Source organism: Megachile rotundata, chromosome 2 (assembly GCF_050947335.1).
Source record: "Megachile rotundata isolate GNS110a chromosome 2, iyMegRotu1, whole genome shotgun sequence".
NCBI lineage: Eukaryota > Metazoa > Arthropoda > Insecta > Hymenoptera > Megachilidae > Megachile > Megachile rotundata.
In genome coordinates, this window is record NC_134984.1 from 4,933,453 (window position 1) to 4,943,748 (window position 10,296).

The following is a 10,296-nucleotide window of genomic DNA, read 5'->3' on the forward strand; positions in this document are numbered from 1 at the left end:
CCGTAATGGACAATTCTTGCCACATTTCTTACTCTTCGGACTTACCGTGCCGACCGTAGACCCACGGCTATTGGTTTCAGCAGGCAGACTCAAACATATGGCACTTACTGCATTAATAAGATCGTTTTTACGACTTACTACTCAAATCAAGACGTCTATGCTGAAAATCAGTAAATTTCTAATCGTTATATCTCGAAAACTAATAAAAATATATTTCCATTTGAAACATGAAACTTCACCATCATACCTTTTACATTAACAACGTTAAAAAAAAATTTATTTACGTCAAAACATAGAGCCCTTTTTACCCTGCAATTTTCATATAAACACTTTTTCATGACATCAATAATTCATGAATTATCGCACAGTCACACTTACAAGGGGCATTACCCAATCGACAAACGCCGATTTTGATACACTTTGAGTATGATATAGAATGTAAAAAAATATTTGACACGTTTTTTTTTTTATCGGCCATCGTCCATGCTGAAGGGGTGAAAATGGCCCCCAAAGTTGGGATTGCAAAACATATTTTCTCAAATATCTCATGAACTATTAGGCCTAGACAACAAATACAAAATGCAAATTTTTCTGTTTTAACCCCTTCCCGTGCTTTGACGAGTCTCACTCGTGACGCACTCACAACTCAAATGTGATTAATGTTACTCAAATTTTGAATACTCTTCAACTTGAATTTTAGATCCAACTATAATTTGCGTTGTCAAGGATCCGTGACTATAAAATACTTAGAACATTTTAATTTTCTTTGTCCGTTTTAATGCTATAGTCTTGAATGATTAGTCTTGACTGACGCACCTCATAAATAAATGGCACGGCAAGGGGTTAAAAGGCCAACAATATGGCGTAAATGGATTTTTGAAAAATTTATTTGTTTAAAAAATATGTTAAAAATTAACATTATTTTGCAAATTTTTTTAATAAAACGTTGTACCGTTTTGATCAAATTTCACATACATAAACTATGGGTCCAAAGAAGCCATAGGAGCCATCTTCTTACCCATCATTTTTGCTGTTCATTTGCGTGTGGGCGAGGGCGATAGGCCCCCTGGCCCCAGTGACAAGGACCCTAGAGACCGCGAACGGTCTACGCTAACACCGTTCCCCTTATTTTTTTCGCTTCTGTATTTGGTATTTAGGACCAACGTCTCCTTGTTGTCCACGACCCCTAAGAGGGCTCCCTGTGGACGATCACTTCGGCTTTTCTTTTTTTTTTTTCTTTCTTTCTTTCGTACTTGCGCGTACCGTGTGCCCCCGCGCCGCGAAAGCCTCCCTCGCAATTGGCGAGTCGATCCTTTTTCCTCGACCGTTGCTTGTAACGCGTGGGGCCCACTCCAGCTTTTTTCTGTTTTGCTTACGTGGCCTGCTTGGGGCCCGAATAAAAGCCTTTTTCTGTTGGATACTAACTCGCGGGTCTTTTACTTATTTTTTGACCCCTTTTTAATTTTAAAAGCAGCGACTTCCTACATACACACCAGATCTTAACATACAAATCAATACCACTCACACATTTATTAACACAGTACACAAAAGTTAAAATTACGTTTTAACCGCCTAAACTAATAAAAAAATGTCTTTTGTTTTTTTGTCTTTTTGCTTTTATATAAATTAAAGTGTAAACTAAAACTAGGTATCTAGAATTACAAAATAATTTAAACTTTATTTAATAATGCCATTTTAGATAAACCTATTATAAACACTAAATCTACTATAAAACCAATTTGAAAAGTGTAATAATCTATATTATTTAGTTATACGAGGGAAGTTGCTCGCATCTCTAACATTATATTTTTTGCCAAACTTAGTATAAACCGCTTTTTTATAATATACTCTAAATAGTTCAAATTCATCTCTAGAAGCCTTATAGATACCACCACATATATGGCACTCAAGCAACCTTAACCTAAAGCTGTCCAATAAACATTTTCTAGCATTTCTCCTATTAGCAACTGGATATTCACAAAGGCACTTATTACTATAAATCCTAAATACAGAAAATTGTTTCTTAGATCTAGGGTACTCTAAATGCTTATAAAATAGCTCTTTCATACTAATAGATTTTTTACTTTTTCTTCTCCTAGTACTCTTAGGGCCAGGTGTCTCAGCTGCAGACTGTCTAGTAGTTATCTCTTGTTGCTCATCAATGCTAGTAGTGCTAGAAGTAGTGCTACCTGAATCACTGAAATCTTTCTCTAATGCTGAAAAGTATTCTAAGGTCAGATCTTCAGATGGCACTTCTTTTAGCATAGTAGTGGTATCTTGGCTGAGTCCTCATTTACTTGTTCCAGGGGTTTCTATAACTGATCTGACTATAGTTTCCTGCTCCATCCTCTTAAGTTTCAGTGCAGCATACGTTTTCTGTTCTGTATTAATTAACTCAGTTATACTTTCATATGAGAAATCAGCAGGTACCCCTCCAGTAGCATATCTATTTATAATTCTAATCCTATCCTTGTCTGGCTGCTGTCCCTGTGTCATGTACTGCTTTATCATCTTCACAACTATGCTCTTCTTCAAATTTTCATCCTTTGCATTTTTGGTAGCTGCATGGGCTGTACATATTGCAATATCTATATCACTGTTTGGTAGATAGTGACCTCCTCCTTGTGTGCTTTGATTAATCTTAATTAACAAGTCACTATGCGCTATTCCTAATTCTATCGCTAAGTTTTCTAAGTCCTCTTTACAAAAACAAGCACTTGCTAAAGGTGTCAACAAAATTTTCTGTTTATTAAAACCAAATTTAACTAATCTAGCCAGTGTTTCATGCACTAACAAAGCAGCTTATTTTAATGATAAAATCATGGTATTGGCAGTGCTTTCAGGTTTAAACTCTGCATTTTCTTGTTTATAAGTAGCTATAAATACAAAATGTTTAGCATCTCCAACTTGTAAAATAAATTTCCAAACTTTATCTCCTGTTCCTTTCTTGACTTTTCTAGACTTAGGCCCTATCTCATAAATCACTTTAGAACAAACTTCAACTGCTTTGGATTTAACATCCTCGAACAAGTCTTCCATGTAATCATCACAGTGGCGTTTGAAGGCTCTTCTTAACTCGATGAGGTTGAAATCCATTCCTGTGTGCTTCTCTAGAAATTCTTTAGCAGTGATGCCAACTATTTGATATTCCTTAGCTACAGTGTGAGCCATTAGTACAGCTGGTTTGCTACCGCTGACACTATAGCTCGCTGTAGTTGCAGGAGTAGTCGTACTGTTTGTTTATATTGAAAAAAGAAGTGTAACTAAATAAAGAATATTCGAAAATATGTTGCAACTCGATATAACTGCCTTCGAATTGTTGTAATGCTAATAACACTTGTCCACTACCATTTACAGCTGGTAATTCAAAGTGAACTGAATGTGACCCTTGGAAAGTTGTTTGATATAATCACTTAAACGTAAATTTAGTTCCTTCTCTATTAATAGTAGGAATCTTAAACATGTAGCCGCAAGAACAAATAGAACGAGTATTTACTCTTAGGGCCAGGTGTCTCAGCTGCAGACTGTCTAGTAGTTATCTCTTGTTGCTCATCAATGCTAGTAGTGCTAGAAGTAGTGCTACCTGAATCACTGAAATCTTTCTCTAATGCTGAAAAGTATTCTAAGGTCAGATCTTCAGATGGCACTTCTTTTAGCATAGTAGTGGTATCTTGGCTGAGTCCTCATTTACTTGTTCCAGGGGTTTCTATAACTGATCTGACTATAGTTTCCTGCTCCATCCTCTTAAGTTTCAGTGCAGCATACGTTTTCTGTTCTGTATTAATTAACTCAGTTATACCTTCATATGAGAAACCAGCAGGACCCCTCCAGTAGCATATCTATTTATAATTCTAATCCTATCCTTGTCTGGCTGCTGTCCCTGTGTCATGTACTGCTTTATCATCTTCACAACTATGCTCTTCTTCAAATTTTCATCCTTTACATTTTTGGTAGCTGCATGGGCTGTACATATTGCAATATCTATATCACTGTTTGGTAGATAGTGACCTCCTCCTTGTGTGCTTTGATTAATCTTAATTAACAAGTCACTATGCGCTATTCCTAATTCTATCGCTAAGTTTTCTAAGTCCTCTTTACAAAAACAAGCACTTGCTAAAGGTGTCAACAAAATTTTCTGTTTATTAAAACCAAATTTAACTAATCTAGCCAGTGTTTCATGCACTAACAAAGCAGCTTATTTTAATGATAAAATCATGGTATTGGCAGTGCTTTCAGGTTTAAACTCTGCATTTTCTTGTTTATAAGTAGCTATAAATACAAAATGTTTAGCATCTCCAACTTGTAAAATAAATTTCCAAACTTTATCTCCTGTTCCTTTCTTGACTTTTCTAGACTTAGGCCCTATCTCATAAATCACTTTAGAACAAACTTCAACTGCTTTGGATTTAACATCCTCGAACAAGTCTTCCATGTAATCATCACAGTGGCGTTTGAAGGCTCTTCTTAACTCGATGAGGTTGAAATCCATTCCTGTGTGCTTCTCTAGAAATTCTTTAGCAGTGATGCCAACTATTTGATATTCCTTAGCTACAGTGTGAGCCATTAGTACAGCTGGTTTGCTACCGCTGACACTATAGCTCGCTGTAGTTGCAGGAGTAGTCGTACTGTTTGTTTATATTGAAAAAAGAAGTGTAACTAAATAAAGAATATTCGAAAATATGTTGCAACTCGATATAACTGCCTTCGAATTGTTGTAATGCTAATAACACTTGTCCACTACCATTTACAGCTGGTAATTCAAAGTGAACTGAATGTGACCCTTGGAAAGTTGTTTGATATAATCACTTAAACGTAAATTTAGTTCCTTCTCTATTAATAGTAGGAATCTTAAACATGTAGCCGCAAGAACAAATAGAACGAGTATTTACTCTTAGGGCCAGGTGTCTCAGCTGCAGACTGTCTAGTAGTTATCTCTTGTTGCTCATCAATGCTAGTAGTGCTAGAAGTAGTGCTACCTGAATCACTGAAATCTTTCTCTAATGCTGAAAAGTATTCTAAGGTCAGATCTTCAGATGGCACTTCTTTTAGCATAGTAGTGGTATCTTGGCTGAGTCCTCATTTACTTGTTCCAGGGGTTTCTATAACTGATCTGACTATAGTTTCCTGCTCCATCCTCTTAAGTTTCAGTGCAGCATACGTTTTCTGTTCTGTATTAATTAACTCAGTTATACTTTCATATGAGAAATCAGCAGGTACCCCTCCAGTAGCATATCTATTTATAATTCTAATCCTATCCTTGTCTGGCTGCTGTCCCTGTGTCATGTACTGCTTTATCATCTTCACAACTATGCTCTTCTTCAAATTTTCATCCTTTGCATTTTTGGTAGCTGCATGGGCTGTACATATTGCAATATCTATATCACTGTTTGGTAGATAGTGACCTCCTCCTTGTGTGCTTTGATTAATCTTAATTAACAAGTCACTATGCGCTATTCCTAATTCTATCGCTAAGTTTTCTAAGTCCTCTTTACAAAAACAAGCACTTGCTAAAGGTGTCAACAAAATTTTCTGTTTATTAAAACCAAATTTAACTAATCTAGCCAGTGTTTCATGCACTAACAAAGCAGCTTATTTTAATGATAAAATCATGGTATTGGCAGTGCTTTCAGGTTTAAACTCTGCATTTTCTTGTTTATAAGTAGCTATAAATACAAAATGTTTAGCATCTCCAACTTGTAAAATAAATTTCCAAACTTTATCTCCTGTTCCTTTCTTGACTTTTCTAGACTTAGGCCCTATCTCATAAATCACTTTAGAACAAACTTCAACTGCTTTGGATTTAACATCCTCGAACAAGTCTTCCATGTAATCATCACAGTGGCGTTTGAAGGCTCTTCTTAACTCGATGAGGTTGAAATCCATTCCTGTGTGCTTCTCTAGAAATTCTTTAGCAGTGATGCCAACTATTTGATATTCCTTAGCTACAGTGTGAGCCATTAGTACAGCTGGTTTGCTACCGCTGACACTATAGCTCGCTGTAGTTGCAGGAGTAGTCGTACTGTTTGTTTATATTGAAAAAAGAAGTGTAACTAAATAAAGAATATTCGAAAATATGTTGCAACTCGATATAACTGCCTTCGAATTGTTGTAATGCTAATAACACTTGTCCACTACCATTTACAGCTGGTAATTCAAAGTGAACTGAATGTGACCCTTGGAAAGTTGTTTGATATAATCACTTAAACGTAAATTTAGTTCCTTCTCTATTAATAGTAGGAATCTTAAACATGTAGCCGCAAGAACAAATAGAACGAGTATTTACTCTTAGGGCCAGGTGTCTCAGCTGCAGACTGTCTAGTAGTTATCTCTTGTTGCTCATCAATGCTAGTAGTGCTAGAAGTAGTGCTACCTGAATCACTGAAATCTTTCTCTAATGCTGAAAAGTATTCTAAGGTCAGATCTTCAGATGGCACTTCTTTTAGCATAGTAGTGGTATCTTGGCTGAGTCCTCATTTACTTGTTCCAGGGGTTTCTATAACTGATCTGACTATAGTTTCCTGCTCCATCCTCTTAAGTTTCAGTGCAGCATACGTTTTCTGTTCTGTATTAATTAACTCAGTTATACTTTCATATGAGAAATCAGCAGGTACCCCTCCAGTAGCATATCTATTTATAATTCTAATCCTATCCTTGTCTGGCTGCTGTCCCTGTGTCATGTACTGCTTTATCATCTTCACAACTATGCTCTTCTTCAAATTTTCATCCTTTGCATTTTTGGTAGCTGCATGGGCTGTACATATTGCAATATCTATATCACTGTTTGGTAGATAGTGACCTCCTCCTTGTGTGCTTTGATTAATCTTAATTAACAAGTCACTATGCGCTATTCCTAATTCTATCGCTAAGTTTTCTAAGTCCTCTTTACAAAAACAAGCACTTGCTAAAGGTGTCAACAAAATTTTCTGTTTATTAAAACCAAATTTAACTAATCTAGCCAGTGTTTCATGCACTAACAAAGCAGCTTATTTTAATGATAAAATCATGGTATTGGCAGTGCTTTCAGGTTTAAACTCTGCATTTTCTTGTTTATAAGTAGCTATAAATACAAAATGTTTAGCATCTCCAACTTGTAAAATAAATTTCCAAACTTTATCTCCTGTTCCTTTCTTGACTTTTCTAGACTTAGGCCCTATCTCATAAATCACTTTAGAACAAACTTCAACTGCTTTGGATTTAACATCCTCGAACAAGTCTTCCATGTAATCATCACAGTGGCGTTTGAAGGCTCTTCTTAACTCGATGAGGTTGAAATCCATTCCTGTGTGCTTCTCTAGAAATTCTTTAGCAGTGATGCCAACTATTTGATATTCCTTAGCTACAGTGTGAGCCATTAGTACAGCTGGTTTGCTACCGCTGACACTATAGCTCGCTGTAGTTGCAGGAGTAGTCGTACTGTTTGTTTATATTGAAAAAAGAAGTGTAACTAAATAAAGAATATTCGAAAATATGTTGCAACTCGATATAACTGCCTTCGAATTGTTGTAATGCTAATAACACTTGTCCACTACCATTTACAGCTGGTAATTCAAAGTGAACTGAATGTGACCCTTGGAAAGTTGTTTGATATAATCACTTAAACGTAAATTTAGTTCCTTCTCTATTAATAGTAGGAATCTTAAACATGTAGCCGCAAGAACAAATAGAACGAGTATTTACTCTTAGGGCCAGGTGTCTCAGCTGCAGACTGTCTAGTAGTTATCTCTTGTTGCTCATCAATGCTAGTAGTGCTAGAAGTAGTGCTACCTGAATCACTGAAATCTTTCTCTAATGCTGAAAAGTATTCTAAGGTCAGATCTTCAGATGGCACTTCTTTTAGCATAGTAGTGGTATCTTGGCTGAGTCCTCATTTACTTGTTCCAGGGGTTTCTATAACTGATCTGACTATAGTTTCCTGCTCCATCCTCTTAAGTTTCAGTGCAGCATACGTTTTCTGTTCTGTATTAATTAACTCAGTTATACCTTCATATGAGAAACCAGCAGGACCCCTCCAGTAGCATATCTATTTATAATTCTAATCCTATCCTTGTCTGGCTGCTGTCCCTGTGTCATGTACTGCTTTATCATCTTCACAACTATGCTCTTCTTCAAATTTTCATCCTTTACATTTTTGGTAGCTGCATGGGCTGTACATATTGCAATATCTATATCACTGTTTGGTAGATAGTGACCTCCTCCTTGTGTGCTTTGATTAATCTTAATTAACAAGTCACTATGCGCTATTCCTAATTCTATCGCTAAGTTTTCTAAGTCCTCTTTACAAAAACAAGCACTTGCTAAAGGTGTCAACAAAATTTTCTGTTTATTAAAACCAAATTTAACTAATCTAGCCAGTGTTTCATGCACTAACAAAGCAGCTTATTTTAATGATAAAATCATGGTATTGGCAGTGCTTTCAGGTTTAAACTCTGCATTTTCTTGTTTATAAGTAGCTATAAATACAAAATGTTTAGCATCTCCAACTTGTAAAATAAATTTCCAAACTTTATCTCCTGTTCCTTTCTTGACTTTTCTAGACTTAGGCCCTATCTCATAAATCACTTTAGAACAAACTTCAACTGCTTTGGATTTAACATCCTCGAACAAGTCTTCCATGTAATCATCACAGTGGCGTTTGAAGGCTCTTCTTAACTCGATGAGGTTGAAATCCATTCCTGTGTGCTTCTCTAGAAATTCTTTAGCAGTGATGCCAACTATTTGATATTCCTTAGCTACAGTGTGAGCCATTAGTACAGCTGGTTTGCTACCGCTGACACTATAGCTCGCTGTAGTTGCAGGAGTAGTCGTACTGTTTGTTTATATTGAAAAAAGAAGTGTAACTAAATAAAGAATATTCGAAAATATGTTGCAACTCGATATAACTGCCTTCGAATTGTTGTAATGCTAATAACACTTGTCCACTACCATTTACAGCTGGTAATTCAAAGTGAACTGAATGTGACCCTTGGAAAGTTGTTTGATATAATCACTTAAACGTAAATTTAGTTCCTTCTCTATTAATAGTAGGAATCTTAAACATGTAGCCGCAAGAACAAATAGAACGAGTATTTACTCTTAGGGCCAGGTGTCTCAGCTGCAGACTGTCTAGTAGTTATCTCTTGTTGCTCATCAATGCTAGTAGTGCTAGAAGTAGTGCTACCTGAATCACTGAAATCTTTCTCTAATGCTGAAAAGTATTCTAAGGTCAGATCTTCAGATGGCACTTCTTTTAGCATAGTAGTGGTATCTTGGCTGAGTCCTCATTTACTTGTTCCAGGGGTTTCTATAACTGATCTGACTATAGTTTCCTGCTCCATCCTCTTAAGTTTCAGTGCAGCATACGTTTTCTGTTCTGTATTAATTAACTCAGTTATACCTTCATATGAGAAACCAGCAGGACCCCTCCAGTAGCATATCTATTTATAATTCTAATCCTATCCTTGTCTGGCTGCTGTCCCTGTGTCATGTACTGCTTTATCATCTTCACAACTATGCTCTTCTTCAAATTTTCATCCTTTACATTTTTGGTAGCTGCATGGGCTGTACATATTGCAATATCTATATCACTGTTTGGTAGATAGTGACCTCCTCCTTGTGTGCTTTGATTAATCTTAATTAACAAGTCACTATGCGCTATTCCTAATTCTATCGCTAAGTTTTCTAAGTCCTCTTTACAAAAACAAGCACTTGCTAAAGGTGTCAACAAAATTTTCTGTTTATTAAAACCAAATTTAACTAATCTAGCCAGTGTTTCATGCACTAACAAAGCAGCTTATTTTAATGATAAAATCATGGTATTGGCAGTGCTTTCAGGTTTAAACTCTGCATTTTCTTGTTTATAAGTAGCTATAAATACAAAATGTTTAGCATCTCCAACTTGTAAAATAAATTTCCAAACTTTATCTCCTGTTCCTTTCTTGACTTTTCTAGACTTAGGCCCTATCTCATAAATCACTTTAGAACAAACTTCAACTGCTTTGGATTTAACATCCTCGAACAAGTCTTCCATGTAATCATCACAGTGGCGTTTGAAGGCTCTTCTTAACTCGATGAGGTTGAAATCCATTCCTGTGTGCTTCTCTAGAAATTCTTTAGCAGTGATGCCAACTATTTGATATTCCTTAGCTACAGTGTGAGCCATTAGTACAGCTGGTTTGCTACCGCTGACACTATAGCTCGCTGTAGTTGCAGGAGTAGTCGTACTGTTTGTTTATATTGAAAAAAGAAGTGTAACTAAATAAAGAATATTCGAAAATATGTTGCAACTCGATATAACTGCCTTCGAATTGTTGTAATGCT